General features: G+C 45.3%; 1 long non-coding RNA gene across 4 annotated transcripts; it reads right to left on the bottom strand.

Annotated features, from left to right (window-relative positions):
• Window positions 1-1,370: 1,370 nt before the first annotated feature.
• On the bottom strand, window positions 1,371-22,841 carry LOC112666934 (uncharacterized). 4 transcript variants are annotated; one of them, XR_007404365.1, is made up of 5 exons: window positions 22,539-22,841; window positions 9,980-10,220; window positions 9,246-9,394; window positions 6,113-6,169; window positions 1,371-1,584 (listed from the first exon to the last, which is right to left on the bottom strand). It is a non-coding gene; the product is annotated as an uncharacterized LOC112666934 (long non-coding RNA). The 4 variants fall into 4 exon arrangements; XR_007404367.1 differs by having other exon boundaries at window positions 9,980-10,208; XR_003140988.3 differs by having other exon boundaries at window positions 9,980-10,200.
• Window positions 22,842-23,478: the final 637 nt, after the last annotated feature.

Genomic DNA, 23,478 nt, shown 5'->3' with positions numbered 1-23,478 from the left:
ACACTTGGGAAATGTATCCCTGTTGCAAAACCAACTCCAGTTTGAAGAATCAGCGCATCCCAAAAGTAAGCCAAATTCAGTTCACAAAGGAGAAATACAAATGGTCAGTAGGTATGTCAGTAGGTATATGAAGGTATTTGATATTACTGGCAAATAATACTGGAAATTTGGCAAAAACTGAAAAAGAATATTAACACCTAGTGCTGTTGTTGGTGAAAAGAAATGAACACTTGAATTTACTGTGAAGGAGAGTGTATGTTAGGAATCATGTGGTTGTAGGTGACAGGATCCTGATCCAAAATAGCTTTATCATAAAGGGAAGCGGCAGGGGGATATATCAATTGGTGATTCTGGGAATGCCAAAGTTGAATCCAGCTGCAAGCATGACTGGATCCAGGGCTGCCAAAGATGTCATTAGAACTTGGGAATCCCTGGGTGGCTCAGCGGTTTAGTGGTTGCCTTCGGCCCAGGGCGTGATCCTAGAGTCCCAGGATCGAGTCCCACATCAGGCTCCCTACATGGAGCCTGCTTCTCCCTCTGCCTGTGTCTCTGCCTCTCTCTCTCTCTGTGTCTATGAATAAATAGATAAAAATCTTAAAAAAAAAAAAAAAGAAGAAGAAGAACTCACACTATCTCTCACATCTGTTGTCCATTGAGTAAGGACCTCTTTTCCTCCCATAACCTAACCATGACAGCTATGATCGATGGGATTGCACTTCTAGAAATGCAGTACACCCACACTCTTTTCGTGTGATTGTACAACGGCCTCCCACTGTGGGTGGAGTATATTTCCCCAATTAACTGACACTAGGCTTGTTCAGATGACTTGCTTTGGCCAACGGAGGTTAGCAGATGTGAACAAAGGTTTTAAATATTCCTGTATGATTTAATTTAGCTCTTGCACTCCATTCATTCATCAGGAGAAGAGCATACCCCAGGGAGTTGCTTCCCCTGGAGAAGAGTAAACCCAGTCCTCAACTTGACACCAACTAAACCCAAATAATACACAACCTGAAGCAGAATCACCCAGCCTGTTCAAGGCTTTTGCCTATTTTGCTATTCATGTATCTGTCTTACAAGTTTGCAGGAATTCTTTATATATGCTGAATATGAGTCCTTTGAGACAAGTATATGCAATGCAGATACTTCTTCAAGCGCAGGACTTGACTTTGTGTTCTCTCAGTGGTCTCTTTTGTTGAAGAAAATTTCTTAATCTTGATGAAGTCTAACTTGTCAACATTTTATGGTTCATGTTTTTGGGGTTTAGTCCAGCTTCTTATTCAAGAAGAAACCATATGCCTTGTCACTGAAATTCACAAGTACGTTCAAATTTTAGTTTAATTAGCAAAATTTCAAAAACTTTAGAAGCATTTATTAATTTTTTAAAAAGATTTTATTTACTTATTCATGAGAGACACAGAAAGAAAGGCAGGGATACCGGCAGAGGGAGGAGAGGCAGGCTCTGTGCAAGAAGCCCAGTGCGGGACTTGATCCTGGAAATCTGGAATCCCATCTTGAGCCAAAGGCAGATGATCAACCTCTGAGCTACCCAGGCATCCCATAGAAGCATTTATTAATTTTTGCCTGCAAATGCAGAAGAAAGACATTTTCTGTTATTATTTTCTGTACTGAAAGACAATATGAGCCTACAAATCATGTTGATGTTGCCTTCCTAAAAGATTTTCAAAGGTAATGTGGGTCACATGCAGCTCTTGCCTTTCTCACTGTCTTCAGAACCTAATCATCATATAAGATGCAACTCCACTATAAGAACAAACTGTGATTCCCAAAAAAGCCTGTGTGCTTCTCTACATTTCCTAATACTCCTTGCATTTTTTAAAGATTTTATTTATTAATTTAGAGAGAGAGAGAGAGCAGGAGGAGGGGCAGAAAGAGAGGGAGAGAGAAGTTCAAGCAGACTCTATGTTGAGCACAGAGCCCAACATGGGGCTTAATCTCACAACCCTGAGACCATGACCTGAGCCAAAACCAAGAGTCAGATGCTTAACTGACTCAGCCACCTGGGTGCCCCTATCCCTTGCATTTTGATTAGGGTCAGATGAGTAGTTTCAACCAAAGAACTGTGAGCAAAAATGATGCATGCCATTTCCAGACAAAAGCAGTTAAGAACTGGTGTTTCTCCTCTACCCAATAACCTCAGAAACTATGCATTCCATTTGGTACAGCTATAAGATGGAAGATGGGGCTGCCCAACCTACCTCAGACTGCATGTGAGTGAGAAATAAACCTTTGTTGTGTAAAGGCACTGAGATTTCAGGAATTGCCTACTGTAGCAGCTGACATTGCTTAATCTGACTAATAGCCAAGGAACTCCCACTAATAGAAATTATCAAATCTCTGCAAGTGGGATTCATTTCCCAGCAGCTTCTGTGTCCTCAACTCAGTATTCAGGTTACCTTTGGTGAAGTTCTGCATCACTTAATTTCTTAGGTCAAATATTCCCAGAAGTAGAACTTGAGACAAGAATTCAGATGCAAATGATTTATTAAGAAGTACTCAGGGCACCTGGGTGGCACTGTCAGTTAAGTGCCAACTCCTGATTTTGGCTCAGGTCATGAACTCAGGGTCCTGAGATGGAGTCCCACATTCGGCTCCGAGGTGGACATAGAGCCTGCTTAAGATTCTCTCTTCTGGGATGCCTGGGTGGCTCAGTGATTGAGTGTCTGCCTTTGGCTCAGGTCGTGATCCAAGGGTCCTGGGATGGAGTCCTACATCGGGCTCCCCACTGGGAGCCTGTTCTCCCTCTGCCTGTGTCTCTGTTTCTCTCTCTGTATCTCATGAATAAATAAATAAAATCTTTAAAAACAAAAATTTTCTCCCTCTGCCCCTCCCTTTGCTCCCTGTGAAAAAGGAGGAGGAAAAGGAGAGAAAGGGAGGAGGAGGAAGAGGTGGAGAAGGAGGGATCCCTGGGTGGCGCAGCGGTTTGGCCCCTGCCTTTGGCCCAGGGCGCGATCCTGGAGACCCGGGATCGAATCCCACATCAGGCTCCCGGTGCATGGAACCTGCTTCTCCCTCTGCCTATGTCTCGGCCTCTCTCTCTCTCTCTCTCTCTGTGACTATCATAAATAAATAAAAATTAAAAAAAAAAAGGAGAAGGAGAAGAAGCAGCAGCACTCCCAGATAACCACGAAGGGAGGGTGGGGATCAGAACAGGCAAAGGGAGGGAGCAACACAAGTATTCAATGTCAAGTGCAGATCTGACCTCAGACTGATCCAGCAGAGAGTTCTAGGGCATAAATTACACCTCAGGCAAGGGAGCTTAGCTTTGGAACCCTGTATTCATCTGTTAGGGCTGCAATAACAAGGTACCATGTAATGAGACGGGGTGGGGAGGCTTAAACAACCAAAATGTATTTTCTCTCAGTTCCAGAGGCTGGAAGTCCATGATCAAGGTGCCAACTGGTTAGAAGTCTATCGAGGGTTCCTGTCTTGGGTTGTAATGGCTGCTTTCCCTCAGTATGCTCACATGACCTTTCCTCTGTACATGCATAAAGAGAGAGAGCTCTAATTTCTCTTTCTCTTCTTATAAGGACACCGATCCTATCTGACCAGGGTCTCATCTTTTTTTTTTTTTTTTTTTTGGGTCTCATCTTTAATACCTTATCATCTTAACTACCTCATAAAGGCCCTATCTCCAAATACTGTCACATTGGGGTTAAGGCTTCAACACATGAATTTTGCAGGAACACAAACACTCTGTCCATAACAGCCTCCTAAATCCAACAGCAATTGGCCACCTGGGATGCAGGTGCAAGGTGAGATATATACACTCCCAGGCACTTCTGGCCCTCCTATATGAACAAGTTGGCTCCAGGGCCCATGAGTGACCCTCTGAAGGTCACCAGTGTAAGCAAATAGCAGGTAAGCTTGAAGAAGCTGGGAGATGGGCACACAAAGCTGGGGTCAAATATTTCCTGCTACTCTGGAGTTGTATCAATAAGAAACACCTTTAAAAAATAATAAGAAGAAACACCTTATAAATCTCTTTTAATGGGGGAAGTAAATTTTTTATTTTTTTAAAGAGCCTACATTCTTTTCTTACTAATTTCTTTTCTTTTCTTTTTTTTTTTTTTAAGATTTTATTTATTTATTCATGAGAGACACAGTGAGAGAGAGAGGGGCAGAGACACAGGCCGAGGGAGAAGCAGGCTCCATGCCGGGAGCCTGACCCGGGACTCAATCCTGGGTCTCTAGGATCACGCCCCGGGTTACAGGCGGCGCTAAACCGCTGAGCTACCGGGCTGCCCGGAAGTAAATTTTTAAAGATTTTATTTATTTGTTTGTTTGAGAGAGGGTATGAGCACTAGCACAAGCGGGGCCAGGTGGAGGGGGAGATGAGAGGAGCAGAGGGAGAGGGAGAAGCAGACTCCCCACTGAGCATGGAGTGCAATGTGGGGCTCGATCCCAGAACCCTGAGATCATGACCTGAGCTGAAGGCAGCTGCTTAACAGACTGAGCCACTCAGGTGCCCCTGAGGAAAGTAAATTTTAATTATGTATCTGCAGATTGCTATCATTCCACCCCAGGCTGCAAAAGTCTTCTGCTAGAGTCAAAAATTTCCACAGAGTTAGTCTCTGATCTCTCACAGCCTGGCGATTTGACCAAAAAAGTTCTCTGGTTTTTCACAAAATCCATAATGGTGACCACAGGGCTTTGACGTCCCCCTCATTCAGATGGTCCCAAAGTCCTGCCAACACCTGGTTGATCTCTGGAAGTGAGCAAAAACATGAGAAAGTTCTACCCAAAGCCCAATCAAGCATTTGTCTTAAAAGCATTTGCCTTGAAAGCCAGCCAACTTCTGTACAATAAAAAAGAATCCGTTTTCTGCTTCTATTTCTTGACCAACCCCCATGAAGGAGCAGTGATTCAAGACTTGGGTTCTGTGGAAGTCGGTGGTTGGCACAGGGGCAATGAGACTCCTATCAGCAGGCTGGCAGTCTCTGACGATGGTGTGTGCCTACGGAGAGGCTGTGACTCAGGAGGGCAGGCAGCCCTCCATTATCCCCCAGAGCAGCCACGCCAGGTGTGGTGCCAAGTATGGCAGGTGCTCCTGAGCTGGAAGAAAATCTATGGTTTTCTTCCAGTTGAAGTTGTGTTTAGCAAAGAAATTGTTCAGGCTTTTACAGATATTGACAGCCTTGTCATTTTCCAAGTGGGGTCAGAAAAGGAAATTCTTGGATGGTGTCAGTGGGCACATAATGGGTGTACGTTTGCTCTTTGCACTCAGAAGTGTCTGCAGTGCTATCCAGCTGCATGCTGAGAGGGGAAATGGGGCGCTGCCAACGCCTCCTCGACCCACTTCAAAATATAAAAGAAACAGTTAGCAATTCTGAGCTGATAGCAAATGCAATTCTTTAGTTTTCTCACCTCACTTCAGATCACAAACCAACTCAATCATTTCTAGGACACATGGCTCTACTGGGGGTTCTGTTCTGGGTGTACAGGAGACATCAAGACAAAGTCTTGTATTGGGGCAGTGCCAACTCTTTGTAAGATGTTGCCTTTCCAAATTGTGTCTTCACACACACACACACACACACACACACACACACACAGGTTCAGGTTGGATAGACTTAACATATTCAGTCTATTTTGAGAGTATCTTAATTTGAATTCTCCCAGAAGTCAACCCTGAGACCAGGATTTGATGATAAGTCAAGTGTTTAGGAAGCAGCCCACAGGACGCATCACTGGAGAATAGGGAAGTAAGATGGAGAAAGAAGGCACCCAGGAAAGGATGCATTGGCCAGAGATCTACCACGTGGGTAACTAGAAGGGATCACTCTCTGGGGAAGCCTGGGAGCCAGTGCAGAACATGCCCCTGAGAGTATGCCCACCTGAGGGGTGAGGGAGCTGGGGTATTGACCCACCACCTTCTGTCAGGCATTACTAAAAGGGGACTTTGATTCCCAGGCATTTCCAGCTGCCATAGTCCAGACAAAACATCCTCTGGCTGCAAGGGAAAGCTCCCCAGGAAAGAAAGCCAGGTCAGTACTCACTAGAATGTCAAGGAAAGGGGGAAATGCATGACCTCAAGCTTCTGAGGATGAGAATCTTGCCATAGAAGCCACGTGAAGCTTTTGTTACCTACCCATCAGTTGAATGAAGCATGTAAAACCGAAAGATTCCATGAATCAGGCAGGGTAAGCTACAGGAGAAAAAAAAAAATCCCCCCTTTTAAAATTGTGACACACATGCAAAAGATTTACCATCTGAACTCTTTTAGGTGTACGTTTCAATGGCATGAAGTACTTTCACATTCTTGTGCAACTATCAACACTGTCCATTTTCAGAACTCTTTTCATTGTGCAAAACTGAGACTCTATCACTATTCAACACTAACTCCCTGTCCCTTTCCTCCAGCCCCTGGCACCCACCGTTCTACTTCCTGTCTCTATGAATGTCACTCCTCTGGGGACCTCACAGAAGTGGGATCATGTAGTATTTGTCTTTCTTTGTCTGGCGTATTGTTTCACTCAGCACAATGTTGCCAAGGTTCACCCATGTTGTAGCAGGCGTCACGACTCATTTCTTTTTAAGACTGAATTAAATTCCACTGTGTGTGTACCCCACATATTGTTTATCCATTCCTCCACTGATGGACACATGGGTTGCTTCCACCTCTCAGCGATTAAGATTAACCCTGCTCTCAGCATTTTTTGGAGAAAAAACGAGACCCCTGCAGCTGGATTCTGAAGTCTACCACTGCCAAGGCCATGCTTCCCATGGGCTGCTCCCTACCAGTTACTGAGTGGAATAGGGACACTAAGGCAGGCCAGGTCCTGGGAGATACAGGACTCTTCTGGGACAGGAAAATGAACTCAAAGTCCTGGCCAGATCTCTCAGACCTACCCTGCCACCTAATTTGCTCCCATTCTACCTTCCCTCCTACCCCCCCCCCCGCCCCCGCTTCACCCTCTTCCTGCTACACATTGCCCATGGCTCTCCCAGCCTCCTGGCTTCATCCTCAATTCCCCACACCATCACCATCCCTAACAAATCTCTCACATGGTTAATTTTATCTTGACCTCGGCATCTTGGATGTCTCAGAACCACAGGGGAAACCATTTGCCAAACACTCTGCTGACTTCACATGAGCAAAATTCATCCTTCTGATGCCCTAAAACCCAGCTGTAATAGCAACTTCTGTTACCTTAATTAACACAGAAGGGTATCTACTGGAGGCCACTTCCCAAAATGTTAACTGCAAAGCCACAGTCCTAGGGTCATGATTCTGAGACTGGAAGCTGGACCAAAACTTCCCTTGAAACTCCCAAAGCTAGGCCCTGGGTATCAGAATTCTGCTAGAAAATAAAAATGGAAAACCAAGGTCTCACCAATCATCCTTATTAGTAATATAGTAGTAGTAAGCTGAAGCACTGAAAAGCTGGCCTCCAGCTCACAACACCTTCCAAACTTAGTGTGCTTCCAGTTGGTTGGACGCAATTCACCTCCAGCATTCTAGATGCAAGGGATACTTTGAGGTGCCATGTTTTGCTGTCCAGCCTCTGCATTACAGATATCTCAGAAGGACATTGGGATGGATGCTCGGTGCGAATCCACCTAACTGAACACTAGTAAAACCTTTAGGACACTTTCTGTTCTTTGACATTTTCCAACATGCACTGCGTTTTCTATAAACAAAAGTAGATGGCCCATAATCCTAATGACAGGTGTCTTAGTCTGGATCTCCTCAAGAGCAGCCGTGGAGATAAGTATCTCAGTGCAAGTAGTTTACTGGGGAGTAACTAGCAGGGTAAAGGAGTGGAGAAGCAAGATACAGAAGTGAAGTCAATAAAAGTTGTGATGATGAGCATGGTATTGGTTAGCTATTGCTGTATAACAGTTACCCGAAACTAGCGATTTAAAATAGCACACTTAGGGCAGCCCCAGTGGCTCAGCGGTTTAGCGCCACCTTCAGCCCAGGGCATGATCCTGGAGTCCTGGGGTCGAGTGCCACATCAGTCTCCCTGCATGGAGCCTGCTTCTCCCTCTGTCTGTGTCTCTGGCTCTCTCTCTGTCTCTGTGTCCCTCATGAATAAATAAAATAAATATTAAAAAAAAACTATTAAAAAATAATAATAAAAAAATAAGGGATCCCTGGGTGGCGCAGCGGTTTGGCGCCTGCCTTTGGCCCAGGGTGCGATCCTGGAGACTCTGGATCGAATCCCACATCAGGCTCCCGGTGCATGGAGCCTGCTTCTCCCTCTGCCTATGTCTCTGCCTCTCTCTCTCTCTCTCTCTCTCTCTCTGTGACTATCATAAATAAATAAAAAATTAAAAAAAATAATAAAATAAAATAGCACACTTTAGGGGCACCTGGGTGGCTCAGTCGGTTAAGCATCTGACTCTTAGTTTCAGCTCAGCTCATGATCTCAGGGTCGCAGGATCAAGCCCCGCATTGGGCTCCTTGCTCAATGCAGAGTCTGCTTAGGATTCTCCCTCTCTCTCCCTTTGCCACCTCCTCTAAAATAAAATAAATAAACAATGACAAAAATAAAACACAATTTATTATCTAACAGTTTCTGAGGGTCACAAATCCAGGAATATCTTGGGTGGGCCCTCTGCATCAGGGTCTACAAAGATGTTGCACTATAGTTGCAACCAAAGGTTTGATTGGCTGAGGATCCACTTCCAAGATCATGTAGTTGCTGGCCAGATTCAGTTCTTTGCAGGCTGTTAGACTGAGGACTTCGGTTCCCTCCTGGTTGTTGACTAGCATTGTCCTCAGTTCCTTGCCACATGGCTGTCCCCATCGTAGTGACTGTTTCATCAAAGCCACCAAGAGAGAGCCCACTAGTGAAGAGAGCCCACTAGTGAAGCCCATCTAGGTAGCATAACCACAGAACTGACATTCCATCACCTTTGCCCCAGCCTGTTGGTTAGAAGGCAGTATAACCAACCACCCTACAGGGAAGGGGATTGCATGAGATGTGAATACTAGGAGGCAGACACCTTTAGGGACCATCTTAGAGTCAATGTGCCCCAAGTACATTCCCCTCCCTTAGGAATGAGGGCTCAATCCTGTCAGGACACTCTGAAGGACTATGTAGTAGACCCCTCAGAACTGTCCCACTAAGAAGTAAGGAACATCTATCCCTCAACACCTGTCCCATATTGTTTGAGGGCCACTGGGAGGCATTAATTTTACAGCATTTCTGACTAGCCTCTGCTCTTAGTCATTTAGGTTGATATAACAAATTGCCATAAGCTGGGTGGCTTACAACAGGAGGTTAGAAGTCCAAGATCAGGGTGCCAGCATGATCCGGTCCTGGTGAGACCCTCTTCCAGATTGCAGACAGCGACTCCCTGCTCTGTCTCCACTTGGACTAATATAGTCAGAGCCGAAGGCAGTTGTTGGTGCAGAGGGGAGCTGTTGGTATAAAAGAGAGAGGTCTCAGGTGTTTCTTTCATAACGGTACTAATCCCATTAAAGAGGGCTCTACTCTCATGACCTAATTACACCCCAAATTCTCACCTCCAAATGCCATCCCATTGGGGGTTAGGATTTTAACATATGAACTTCTACCCACACAGGCTGAGGACCATGGCCTGAATGTCCACGTCCCCCAACCCCAAAACCTGTGAAGACCTCATTTGGAAAAAGGATCTTTTAGGATGTAATTAAGGATCTCGAGATGAGATCATCCCAGATTTCAGGTAAACCCTAAATCCAATGATTGCCCTCCTGAGAAGAAGAAGTAACACACAGAGACATGTGCGGAGAAGAAAGCCACGTGATGACAGAGGCAGAGATTGGAATGACATGGCCATAAGCCGAGACATGCCAAGGATTTTTGGAAACCACCAGAGGCCAGGAGAGAGGCATGGGACGAGTTCTCCCTCAGAGTGTCCAGAAAGAACTAACATTGCCAACAACTTGATTTGGGACTTCTGAGTTCCAGAACTTAGTTTCTGTTTTTAAAGCCACTATTTCTGGTCCATTGTTACAACAAACCTAGGAAACTGATCCAGAGGGCTGAAGGCAGTTGTTGGTGTAAGAGGGAGCTGCTTGCAAGTGACCTCCAGGGTGGTCCAAGGTGGGAGGACACCAGTAACATCTGGTGGAACAGGATACAATTTTCTTTCTTTCTTTCTTTCTTTCTTTCTTTCTTTCTTTCTTTCTTTCTTTCTTTCTTTCTCTTTCTTTCTTTCTTTTCTTTCTTTCTTTCTTTCTTTCTTTCTTTCTTTCTTTCTTTCTGTCTGTAAAAAAAAGAAATCTCTGTAAAATTGTTGTAAGTGCAACAGAGAAATCACAAAGATGACAGCGCCTCATTCCCTCTGGAGAGCTGACATTGGCTGTATTTCTGGCTCTCCAGCACTTAGCCTTCTGCCTTCTTATCAGCACCCCTTTTTCCCTTTCAGTGGGGGCTGGGTGGGGGAATTCCCCTCTGAGAGTCATCTTCGCACAAGAGCTGTTCCAACACCAGCGTCTCCTCCTGGAGCAGGCATGGGATCCACGCTCGGCCAACCCCTGCTCCGGCTCATTGCTTTGACTCCAGGGTGAGTGGCCCAGGGTCATTTGGGAATGTCTGAAGGACAGAGATGGGGTAGCATGTGGCCAGAGCTGTTGTCCATGTGACCTGGGTTCTGAATCCTCTTGCTGGCCCCCAAGGAAGACTTGTCTAACACAGCCATGCTGAGGATAAACTTCCTACAAACATTTTATCCAGCCAGAATGTGCACCGGCATCCTGTGATAATACATACGTGACCAGGAGAAGGGATGCACTGGGCCCTGGCCAGGAGCTCCCCACCCGCTCCCCACAATGTCCAGTGTTAGCTGGGTACTAACAGAAAGAAAGGAACTCTGAACAGAGCTGTGCTCCCAGACCTGGGGAAACCCACTGTGCCCAGCTCCTGTTTCAGTGGCTGCTGTCTCCAGGCAACTGGGAAATTTGGGATAAATTTCTAGATACTGATATTGATACCACTTCTCAGCCCTTACCTTTCAATGTAGATTCTAAATTCCTGGGTCTGGACGCTCTGCCCATGCAAGTGTCTTCACTTGGGCTCCCCACAGAAGTAGACCCTGACCCAAGGACTCATGGGTAAATTGTTTACTTGGGAAGTGACTCCAGGAAATGCCAGTCCCAGATTGGGGATGGGAGACAGAAATGGAAAGGCAGTCCATACAAGTGCACTGATAAACCAGTTACCCCCACAGGCCACTGAGGCTCAGTTTTGCTGGGGAATGATGTGGGACTGCATAGTTCACACCCCTCAGAGCCAGGTGGGAACCTGAGCCGAGGGAGCTGGGGCATTGATTCACCAGCTGCTATTAGTCATTGGCTGAGGGCTGCTGATGGTGACAGGGGTGGGATATAGCTGTTTGTTCACAGGCACTTCCAGCCTTGGCAACTTTAAACAAGGCCCTTGGGCAAAAAGATGCAGACACCGGCAGCCAGGATTATCTACTGAGGGTTGCGGCCATGCACCATTATCATCGGCAGTGCACAATCCTCACTGTACCCACTAGACTCCCAGAGCTCCTTCGGTTTCTCTCCTTTCTCCAAGCCTGCATCTCCAGCTTCTGGTCAATTCTGAGCATCTCTGATATTATTTCTATATCACCCATCCTTTAAATTGAGACCCAGCGAGCCCATTACTGCAGCATGGAAACAAAAACCCTGACTACTTTACCCTGCCAGCCCACATTTGGAGTGAAATAATCTGTAAATAACACAACTGGGCATTTAATTTATTTTCTCCCAAAGACAATTTTCAAAGTAACAAGAAATTTAAAGGAAAAAAATGTGTACCCAGGCTACTGGGACAGCCTGCATATTAATGTTCATAGTCCCTGATTAACTGCTGTCACCCTGATCCAGCCCCCACTATCTCCTGCCTGGTCCAGCACAGTCACCTTTCTGGGCTCTGGGCTCCCAGTACCACTCCTCCTGCCTCTTCCAGCCACAGCAGCCAGGGGGCGCTTGAGAGCACTTGAATTGGATCATGTCCTTCCTCTCCTCAGAACACTCCATGGCTCCCACCTCCTCAAAGCAAAAGCTAAAACCCTACCTACGCACCACAAAGCTCTGCACACTCTGCTTCCTCACATCCCCACCATCACCTCTCCTGCTGCTCCCCTCATCCACTCTGATCCAGCCATGCTGACCTCTTCACTGTTTCACAAACAAGATAGGCCCGATCCAGCCTTAGGGCCTTTGCACTTGCTGCTCCCTCTGTCTGAATGTTCTTTCCCAGAGATTCATGTGGCTTACTTCATCTCTTCAATGTCCGTGAAGCCATACCAAGCTACCCCACCTAAAATGCACAAACCCTGGTTTTTAAATGTGGGTTTTATTATCAGGTATGGTGAGGCCAACAGATCAGGAGATGACCACTACAAAAAAGATAGTTATTATTCTCAGTTCTCAGTTCCCACGAGGAGGGGGCACACGGTGCCATGCAGGGCCACCCAGGGAGCCCACCAGGGCCCGTCAGGAGGCAAAGAGAGCAAAGAGAGACATGGGTGGGAGACTTTACTATGGTTCCTGAAGAAAGGAACACATGAGGCAGGGTGGGCAGGATCAGAATTGACTAGTCTGAATAATTTCAGTAGGTTCTAGAGCATAAGAACTGTGTCTACTTGTCTGCCATTGGGCCCTAAGGCAGGTGGAGAGTGGCCCAGAGCATGAGAGCCAGTAAAAGAGATAGTTGGGATGTGGAATCTGGATTAGACCCCTTTACTAGCTCTAGGAATTGGCTAAACCTGTGAGGGACAGTGTTCCTAGGCTCAGCCAGGCCCCCAATGTCAGAGTATCAGAAACATGGTTCATCTAAACCTCTATCCCAGCACTGTCCAAGCCCCTTTCCTGCATCATTTTTCTCCATACCCATTAGCTGGCATACTGTATAGTTTAGTTCCTTATTATCTGAGTTCCTGACTGGGATCCTGGCTGGAACCCAGTCAAGGCAGGAACGTTTATCAGTTTCAGTCCCTGCTGGGAGACCAGAACCTAGAACAGCACTTACGACAATGAACTGAATGAATGAACTGATCCATATATTCTTTGAGTTATAGATTGACCACTCTTCAGCAGTTCAGAAGTTCAGAGCCTGCATAGAATTTTAGTGGCCTCACCGATTTGCCCCTGGAGCACTGTGTTTTTTTGCAACCCCAGCAGAGCGGGAAATCTCCCTGGCATTCAGAAAACAGTTTTGAGGGAAACCATGTCATGTGACCATCTACTTCCCAGACTTGAGTCATTCACAGGAGTGGGCATCTCTGGGCAGTGGGTAAGGCCCCTCATCCTGAGCCAGTGAAAGGGGATGCTTCTCCCTGGAGGTGACCCTTGGTCATATTTTTCCTTCACCCCCTCCTCTGTCCTAAAAATAGCCATGATACTAGGAGCAGTTGAGGCTGCATTGAGCTATTTTTAACAGATCCAGGAGTTGTGACCAGACTGGGCTTGGCTACAGCGAAGGGATGTCAGTGGGAGGTATCACCTCAGAGAGGTTTTTGAGCATCCCCTATAATGTGAAAGTTCCAATTTCTGACTTGATAGATGATGTAAATTGAAAGTTATCAGGAGGGTGCCTGGCTGGCTCAGTTGGAGGAGCATGGGACTCTTGATTTTGAGGCTGTGTGTTCAAGCTCCATGTGGGATATAGAGATTACTTAAATAAATAAAACTTTTAAAAAGAGAGAGTTATGAGGGAAGAAGCAGAGGAATGAGTAAAATGCATGCATTCATTCATTTGGTGTCAGACCTTGTTCTGGGCACTAACAAGAAGAGCTTAGAATATTTACTTGTGTCAGAAAGCAAGGAAGGGGCTCTCAAAAACTAAAGAATCGTGTCAAAAGAACACATGAACTAGATTGAAGGAAATTCCACTTGTCAAAATTTGGATAACATTCTACTCTGTTAGTTAAAAACCTTACTTAAATGCAATTTCTTTCAGCTCTAATCAGAGCGACTAAATAATGGACTGTTTCACACAACAAGAAAAATAGCTAATACCAGGGATCTTTTAAGATTTTATTTATTTATTTATTTATTTATTTATTTATTTATTTGACACAAACACAGAGAGAACACAAGTAGCCAGAGTGGCAGGCAGAGGGAAAGAGAGAAGTAAACTTTCCTGGAGCAGGGAGCATGACGCAGCCTTGATCCCAGGACCCTGGGATCATGATCTGAGCCAAAGGCAGATGCTTAATTCACTGAGCCACCCAGGCACTCCCTAGGGATTTATGAAAAGCAAAATGGTGCATCATTTCCTCTGGGATAGTCATGATTAACCACACATTAATCAAAACATGGAGCACAGCACCCTAAAAAAGTATTCTATTGCCAGGCAGTGTAATTTCTGATTGACTTACTCCACTTTGGAATAGTAAGGGATGATGATTTCTGGGTCCTTTCTATGTACCAGACATTGTTCTAGGTACTTTGGGTAGAGTATCTCACTTGATCTTAGCCACAGCCCAGCAAGGCAGATACCAATCACCAGCGTCTCACAGAAGAAGCAACTGAGCCTTCAGACCCTTCAAAGCACATCTGAGCAAAGACACAGGAGGAGGAGAAGGAGGGAGAAGGAAGGCTTCTACTAGTAATCATTTCCCCTTTCATTATGTGAATAAGTTTACCAATTAGAATTTAATTCTGCTGCATAGATTAGAAAACTCAAACAGTGGCTAAACAAGAAAGAGGCAGGCTTTTCTCTCACGTAGGTTTGCAGCAGTAGGCAGCTCACAGCTGGTAGAGCAGCTCCACAGTTAACCAAGGACCTAAAGGTCTTTTAACTTTCTGCTCTCTCATGCTGGGCTTCCACCTCAAGAATGTGTCTCATAGCTACAAAATGGATGCTACAGCTCCAGCCATCACACCCATGTTGTGGCACTATTAAGAGGAAGAGGGCTAGGGCACATCTCCCAACTGAGGCATCACCTTTAAAGACTTGCTAGAAGCCCCTCTCAATAGCTTCCATTTATATTTCATGGGGCCGCTGCTATCTGCATTAAAGGTTAGGAAATGTAGATTTTAGTTAAGTTTTTGTTTCTTGTTTTTGGTTTGTTTTGTTTTTTTAGCGGAGCACCTTGTCATCCCCAACAAATGCCTGCGTAGGGTGAGAGGGTTTCTGCTGAAAAGAGGATGGATACTGTGGATGTAGTAAGCAAGTAGTCTCTGCACACTACACACGCTGCATTTTCTTTCTGGCTTTTACTTCTTGCAGAGATTCTATCCCATGCCCCCTGTCCTTACCCCTCAGTGCACACCAGCCTGTCTTCCAACTGCCCTAGTTGGGGGCTTTTGTTTGTTGCTGAATCCTGCTTTCCCACAGAGGCCATGGAATTAATGCCCCCAGGGTGCAGCTCTCCAGCAGGAACTGATGGAGTTGGTGGATAAATACCCCAGCTCTCTCGCACTTCAGTGGGGACAGCTTGGAGGCACCCAGTGCCCTATGCCCATTCCCAGCAGGAGAAAGCTTCAGTTGCTCTAGGGGAAATTCTTTGAAACACACCCTTCACTATCTTCCTCTCCTTCACCCCAAATAAACTACTTGACCTCAAATCCCTGTCTTGGAATCTGCTTTAGGAGGAACTCAAGCTGGGGGGTGGGGGGGTGGAGAACAAAAAAATGTAAAAATAAAAACATCCACAACCTCATTACGCTTCTTCTACACTTACTAGTTCAACTTCTTTTCAGACAAACTTTCTTCCAGGCGCTGCATTCAGCGTGCTCTGTTTGTTTTTGTGGTGCTAGTGGTGAGATGTGGCTCTTGTGATTAAATCATTGCAGAAAAGGACAAGTTCAGGGCGCCTGGATGGCTCAGTCAGTTAAGCATCTGCCTTGGCCTCAGGTCAGGATCCCAGGGTCTGGGATCAGCATCAGGCTCCCTGCTCAGCAGAGAGTCTACTTCTCCCTCCCTCTGCTCCTGTGCTCACTTTCTCTCTCTCTGTCTCTCCCTCTCAAATAAATAAATAAATTCTTTACAAAAAAAAAAAAAAAAAAAAAAAGGACACACTCCAGAACCAAACCGCCTACATTTTTAACTTTTTGATTTTGAAATAATCACAGATGCCCAGGAAGTTGCAAAGAAAAGTACAGGGAGGTTCCCTGTGCACCCTTTACCCAGCCTCTCCCAAGAGTAACATCTTGCATAACTATAATACAACATCAAACCAGAAATTGGCATCATTGGTACCTCTACAATTGGTGAAGCTTATTCTGATCTCATCAGTTACCTACGCATTCATGAATGTGTATGACTGTGTGTGTGTGTGTGTGTGTGTGTGTGTGTGTGTGTATCTGGGGTATGTGTAGCTCTATACAATTTTGTCATGCACAGCTTTGTGTAACCACCAGTACAATTAAGATACTTAACTGTACCATCACTATAAGACTCTGTCTTGCTACTCTCAAGCCACTAATCAGTCCTCCATCTCTGTAATTATATCACAAATGTTATATAAATGGAATCACACAATATATATCCCTCTGTGATTGGCTTTTTTCACTCCACATAATTTCCTTGCCTGGCTGAGCCCAGTCAACCACAGCATCTCAAGGAATAACAATCGTGATTGCTCTGAGTCAGTAAGTTTGAGGACAGTTTCTTACTCAGCTGTAGATAACTGTAACAGGTCATATAGGAGAGAAGCAAACTTTTGCTGTTTTCAAGCCCCTAATACTCAGCCTATCATGACTGACTTGTCCTCACTGTGTTTATCCTGTGTTTCAAATATCTAAGCAGAACACCGTCCTCAAACAAATGTGACTTACTTGGTCTTGTGAAAGTCGCAGGGCTTGCCTGCTATGGAAAGTCAAGAGCAGTGGCATCTCTAGATGTCTGCTTTTCAAAAAAGGAAAGGGCTCTTTCCCTTTTTATTACCCTGGAGGTATCCAAACACAATTCCCTTGCCATATTAAAGATACTAAAAGGCAGGTCCCTCTTTTCTCTAATAGAAAGAATAAGCCATATTTGATGCTCACCCCTATGTTCTCATACATTTCCCAGACTCCCTTGCCGTTGGAACTGGCCCAATGTGACTCATTCTAGCCAATAGATTATCAGTACCGGGTGGAGGCAGTAAAGAGCAGATGCACCTGTCGGGATGTGGCTAGGTGAGCCACGTGGGAGGTGGTGCTGGTGCACAGGGGAGGAAGGTTGGCTCTCTGAGTCACTGCTTGAAGGTGAGCCCTGCTAACCAGCTTTACAGAAATGGGTCCTGGGGGAAACTACTGAAGTTTCCAGTTTGTTTGTTATGGCCACTGAGTGGAGCCTTTGGCTGACTCTTGAGTCTACTTTCTGGACCAAGGAAGAATTCTTGAGGACATTTTGGAGACATTATATTTCATTTTCCACAGCTACAGCTTGTATAATTCATTCTGCAAGAAAAACTCACAGAACTTAGTGAAGAACCAAGATCAGTGGGCAGCAGTTTGCTGATCCCATTTGTTTCCATGAGAGAGTCATTTATTTCCATGGAAAGTCATTTATTACACAGTGACCACCGAGGGATCTCTTTATTTTATTTTTTTTATATTTCTTTTTTATTGAAGTATAAATTGACACATAATATTATATTATTTTCAGGTGTACAACATAGTGACTCAATACCTATATATATTATGAAATGATCACCACTAAACATAAATTTACCATCTGTCACCATTCAACATTTTTATATTATTGACTGTATTTCCTATGTTATATGCCACATCCCCATGTGTTATTTCTTTTTTTTACATTATTTATTTATTTATTTATTTTAAGGTTTTTATTTATTTATCCATGAGAGACACAGAGAGAGAGAGGCAGAGACACAGGCAGAAGGGAGAAGCAGGCTCCATGAGGGAGCCCAACATGGGACTCGATCCCGGGACTCCAGGATCACACCCTGGGCTGAAGGCGGTGCTAAACCGCTGAGCCACCGGGGCTGCCCTACATTTTTTATTTAAACTCAATTTGCCAACATATAGTATAACACCCAGTGCTCATCCCATCAAGTGCCCTCCTCACTGCCCATCACCCAGTCCCTCCAACCCCCACCCACCTCCCCTTCCACAACCCTTTGTTTCCCAGAGTTAGGAGTCTCTCATGGTTTGTCTCCCGCTCTAATTTTTCCCCAAGGAATCTCTTTATTTTTTTTTTTTAAAGGGGGATATAGCTAAGAGCCTCTCGTAGGAGTGATACACATAAGTCACTTTGCTATTCTGGGCCTCAGTTTCCCCATTTGAAAGGCTAGATGGAAAAATCTCTGCAATCCATTCTTTCATCAAAAAAAAAAAAATCTCTTGATCGTAATTTCTGTCTGGATAATTTGGGACAGGAGAGCAGAAAGGAAACTTGGGGATAATTTCCCCTCACGTAGCAATCCCTGAAGATCAGGAAAAGGTTATAGTGTGAATGGGAGCAAGGATTCTAAAAAATCTCTCCACTCCTAGGGAACCTGCTGTCCTAAATTTAAACTTGGCAGAGGTATTGGCAACACCCTCAAGCCTCTTTCTGCCAACAAACTCACTGAAATTAATAAATGGCCTGTTTGCTTATGTTTGGTCAGTCCTCAGTACAGGGAATGGTTCCGTGCACATAACTGATTACATCCAAATTTACTTCGAGCCTTTGCTCTCCTGTCTGCTGTTGTGTCCTCAGTTTGAAGGGTCACATTCATCAAATTAGAATAGGAGAGGTTGTCAGGCAAACATTTCATGTAAATGCCTAAGTGCCTGGGGCAGAATAAGAAAGAAAGAAAAAACTTTTGCAAAAGAAAAATAATTATAATAACAGCTCAGGCACAGTCCTAAAGTTCTCCATATATTAAATTTAGTAACATTGGACTTCGTTTTAACTGCCTGGTTTTCTCTGAGTACATTTCATTTGCCCAAACCATTCCAATAAATTTGTGGTGCATAAAAATGCAGCTATTATACTAAAGTGTAAAATGTGAACAGCAGTGATCTAAAATAATCCAAACACATGCTACACTCTGGTCTGAACTTCCATCATACCCCCACCCCCTGGGGCTGGTGCCTTGTTTCTGCCCAGATCTCCTGGCTCCTACACTGGACTCCCTAGTCTGCTCCCCATGCAGCAGCCAGAAGATGCTGTGAGCACCTGAGTCAAGTCACATCCTTCTCTTGTTCAGAATTTTCCATAGCTCCCACTTCACTTGGGGTAAAGGCTAACGTCCTTCCCATGGTTCACAAGGTCCTACACCATCTCCCCCATCATCATCCTGCCCTAATCACCTCCTTCTCCCCAGGCTCATTCCACAGCCATAGTGGCCTCACTGTTGCTCAAACCTGCCAGGCACGGTCCTGCCTCAGCGCTTTTGCCCTTGCTATTCCCGCTACCTAGAAAGCTCTTCCTCCCAGCTTCCTCCCTCACCAACATCAAGTTTACTCAGGTCTCACATTCTCACTGAAGTCCACCCTGACCACCCCATTTGAAGCTGCAACCTACTCCCCACAAACACCCTGACCCCTTTACCCAGTTTTATTTTTATTATTTATTTATTTATTTTATTTACCCAGTTTTAGATTCTTTTTCTCATAGCACTTGCCACATTTTTAAAATACTTATACTTACTGTAATCCATCCCTTCTCATTCAGATTGAAGCCCCATGAGGCTAGGAGCTTTGTTTATTCACCCCCTGTATCTCAGGCCCCTAAGAGGCACACAGCAGTTGAAGGAATGAATGAACAAATGAATTAAAGACCTGCTTTAGAATATCTAACTTTGGAATCTCTCAAAATTGGCTGTTTTACTTTTGAATAGGTTTCCATTTCTTTTTTACTCTCTGCTGTATCCTGTTTGAGCTCAAACCCCATTCCTCTGTGCTCTAGAATTCTCTCCATCCTCAGACCTCACTCTCCAACCTTCTTATTTTTACTAAACCTGAACCTCATGGAATAGCACTCACACCGGGGCCTTCCTGGGGGCAAGTTTCATACAATCAGAGACCAGGATTTCTCAGCCTTGGCACAGATCCTTCCAGATCATTCTCTGCAGCAGGGGCCAGCCTGTGCATTATAGGATGTTCACAGCATCCCTGGCCTCTACTCTACACAGGAGGGCCAGTACCTCCTCCTGTGCCCCCATTTCTGGCAATTAAAAATGTCTCAAGGGGCGCCTGGGTGGCTCAGTTGGTTAAGCATCTGCCTTGGTTCAAGTCATGATTTCGGGGTCCTGGGATTGAGTCCCCTGCTCAGCAGGGAGCCTTCTCCCTCTGCCGGCCACTCCCCCTGCTTGTGCTTACTCTTAGCACCCTCTCTCTCTATCTGACAAATAAATAAATCTTTTAAAAATAAAAATAATATGAAAACGTCTCTGGACTTTGCCCAATGTCCCCAGGAGGAAAGCCAATCCAGGTTGAGAACAAATGAGTGAAATGTCCCTCCCAATAACCCCCATCCCAGTAAGGGAGTCCCTTAGGACTCTTTGGAGTCATAGCTAAACTAGCACTATCTTCATTTATACCCATTTCAGACAAAAGCCAAGAGTGCGCAGGAGCGAACAAGCCTCCACCCATGCCCAGAAGCCAGCACAGCACCACTCCTATGACATTCCTGCCAGAAATACATAAATTAAGAGGAAACATCAGACAAACCCAAACCGAGGGGCATTCTACGAAATACTGATCTTCACTGTTCAAGAGATCATCCGAGGCCAAAAGTGGTGAAAAGGACCCAACACCTACATGTGACACATGACCCTGATTGTTGGGACCACTGTTGAAATGGGAATGAGTCTGGGCTTTTGATGGTCATACTGGTGCACACTTGCCCTCCTGATTTTTTTTTAAGATTTTATTTATTTATTCATGAGAGACACAGAGAGAGAGTGAGAGCGAGAGAGAGGCAGAGACATAGGCAAAGGGAGAAGCAGGCTCCATGCAGGGAGCCCGATGTGGGACTTGATCCCAGGTCTCCAGGATCAGGCCCTGGACTGAAGGCGGTGCTAAACCGCTGAGCCACCCGGGCTGCCCACCCTCCTGATTTTGATAGTCATGCAATGGTTTTGCAGGACAGTGTTCTTGGATGTCAAAACCCAGCCTGCAGTGTTACACAGTAACAGGCATTGTGTCTGCAGTGAGCTCTCAAATAGCTCTAAAGTGCTGGCCATTGGGACTGCTGGTGAAGGGAGTGTTTGCTCTGTGTGCTTTTTCTGCAACCCTTACAGATGTTACACACTTTACCTTTTTAAAAAAAATCACCCAGTCATGGGGCACCTGGGTGGCTCAGTCAGTTAAACATCTGCCTTGAGCTCAGGTCATGATCCCAGGGTCCTGGAATCAAGCCCCACATCGGGTTCCTTGCTCAGGAGGGAGCTTGCTTCTCCTTCTCCCTCTGCCACTCCCCTGCTTGTGCTCTCTCTCTGAGCCAAATAAATAAATAAAATCTTTTTTAAAAAACCACCCAGGCACTTGGCAAAATTTGAATATGGGCTATTAGATAATAGAATTAAATCAATAATAAATTTCCTGGGGATGATTGGGTGGCTCAGTCGGTTAAGCATCCAACTCATGATTTCAGCTCAGGTCTTGATCTCAGGGTCATGAGCTCGAGCCCTGTTGTTGGCCCCATGCTCAGCACAGAGTCTGCTTGAGATTCTCTCTCTCTGCCCCTCCCTGCTGCCCTGTCTCTTTCTCTCTCTGAAATGAATACTTTTCTTTTTATTCTAAATTTCCTGAAGTTGATAGTTATATTGTGGTTACGTAAGAGAATGTCCTTGTCCTTAGGAGATGTATGGTAAAGTGTTTGGGAACAGAGGGTCAGGGTGTCTGTAGCTCTCAAAGGGCCCAGGAAAATAATAATCATCATCACAATAATAATTAGTAGTAGTAGTGTTATATTTGTGTATATGGACATACATATATGTATGAGTAGAGAGAGAGGGGAAGAGAGACAGAAACAAAGAGACAGTGAGATGGCCAGAGACAGAGAGAGAGAGAGAGATGACCCCAGCATGAGAAATATTAACAACTGGGGACTCTAGGCAAAGGTTTGTGGGTATTTCTTGTACTGTTCTTGTCATTTTCCTATGGATCTAAACATATTAAAAATAAAATACTTGAGGGGCACCTGGGTGGCTCAGTGGTTGAGTGTCTGCCTTTGGCTCAGGTTGTGATCCCTGGATCCTCGGATGGGGTCCTGCATCAGGCTCCCTGCAGAGAGCCTGCTTCTCCCCCTGCCTCCTCTCTCTGTGTGTCTCTCATGAATGAATGGATAAAATATTCTTTAAAAAGCCCAACTTATTAGAGCCTAATAAAGAAAATAAAGGGGGATCCCTGGGTGGCTCAGCAGTTTAGTGCCGCCGTCAGCCCAGGGTGTGATCCTGGAGACCCAGGATCAAATCCCATGTTGGGCTCCCTGCATGGAGCCTGTTTCTACCTCTGCCTGTGTCTCTGCCTCTCTCTCTTTCTCTCTCTCTCTCTCTTTCTGTGTGTGTGTGTCTCATGAATAAATAAATAAAATCTTTTTTACAAAAAAGCAAAGAAAGAAAAATTTGAGACTCTTAGAAAATATTTGGTTACTGCTACACATGAGCCATGGACGACCCACCTGTTTCATCTCTACCTGCAAGCATCTATTCCACAACTGTTGTGTGCTCCAGAACAGAGAGCTGTCTTCCTCCTCTGAAAGCAGGAACTCCTTCAAGATTTGCATAAGACACTTTGGAGCCAGGGAACCTTAGCACAGACGTGAATCTTGGAACGTGGGCTGTTCAAATATTTTGAAGCTGGCGAGAAAAAAATTGAAGTAAAACAGGATGTCCACGCGGAGGCATCTGCAAGACAAAACAGGGGCCCTGGACAACACCCGTGACAAGTGGAAACTTCTCTGCTCCAGTGAGAACAGATTGAGTGGAGGGAGTGGATGGGTTGGGAAGCAATGCTGCCAACATCCCAAAATAGAGCTGTTCAGAGTGCCCTTTCACAGCACGCCAGACAAATGCCGGGTGGGGACTGTGACATCCCAGAGTGATTGAATGTCAAGTGGAGACAGAAAATGAGAGGGAGCAGAAGCTATGCAAGAAAACATACCCTTTCCTCTCTTCCCATATCTGGGTCAAAACACCCAGCTGGGGGATCAAGCCATTTTTCTCAGCTGTCTGCGAAGCTCCAGCACCTGATCCAAGTCTATCAGGGCGCCAAAGGCAGTCGGGCTTCCTATTATTAATTGATTTGTTTGGTATACATTTGTAGAGTGCTTATGCTCTGGGTGTTATGCTAAGTTTTGGAAAACACAGTGGCTTCTCCTGGTTCCTGTCCAGCGAGGGAAAGAGAACTAGTGACCAATGCAGTAGATTGAATTGTTGGTCTCATTTCTTCATCCCTCCCCCTGACCCACACCCTGCATCACAGGCTTTTGTTGTCAACCACTAGAGGCAGAGGCCCTGTCCCTTGTGTTTTCATATATAGCATATTTAGACTAGGCTTAGGGGTGTCTGGGTGGCTCAGTTGGTTAAGTGTCTCCCTTGGGCTAATGCATGATCTCAGGG

The sequence above is a fragment of the Canis lupus genome, chromosome 20, assembly GCF_003254725.2.
Source record: "Canis lupus dingo isolate Sandy chromosome 20, ASM325472v2, whole genome shotgun sequence".
Taxonomy (NCBI): domain Eukaryota; kingdom Metazoa; phylum Chordata; class Mammalia; order Carnivora; family Canidae; genus Canis; species Canis lupus.
Note: the sequence above shows the minus strand (reverse complement) of the source record. Positions and strands in the feature narration are given on the sequence as shown.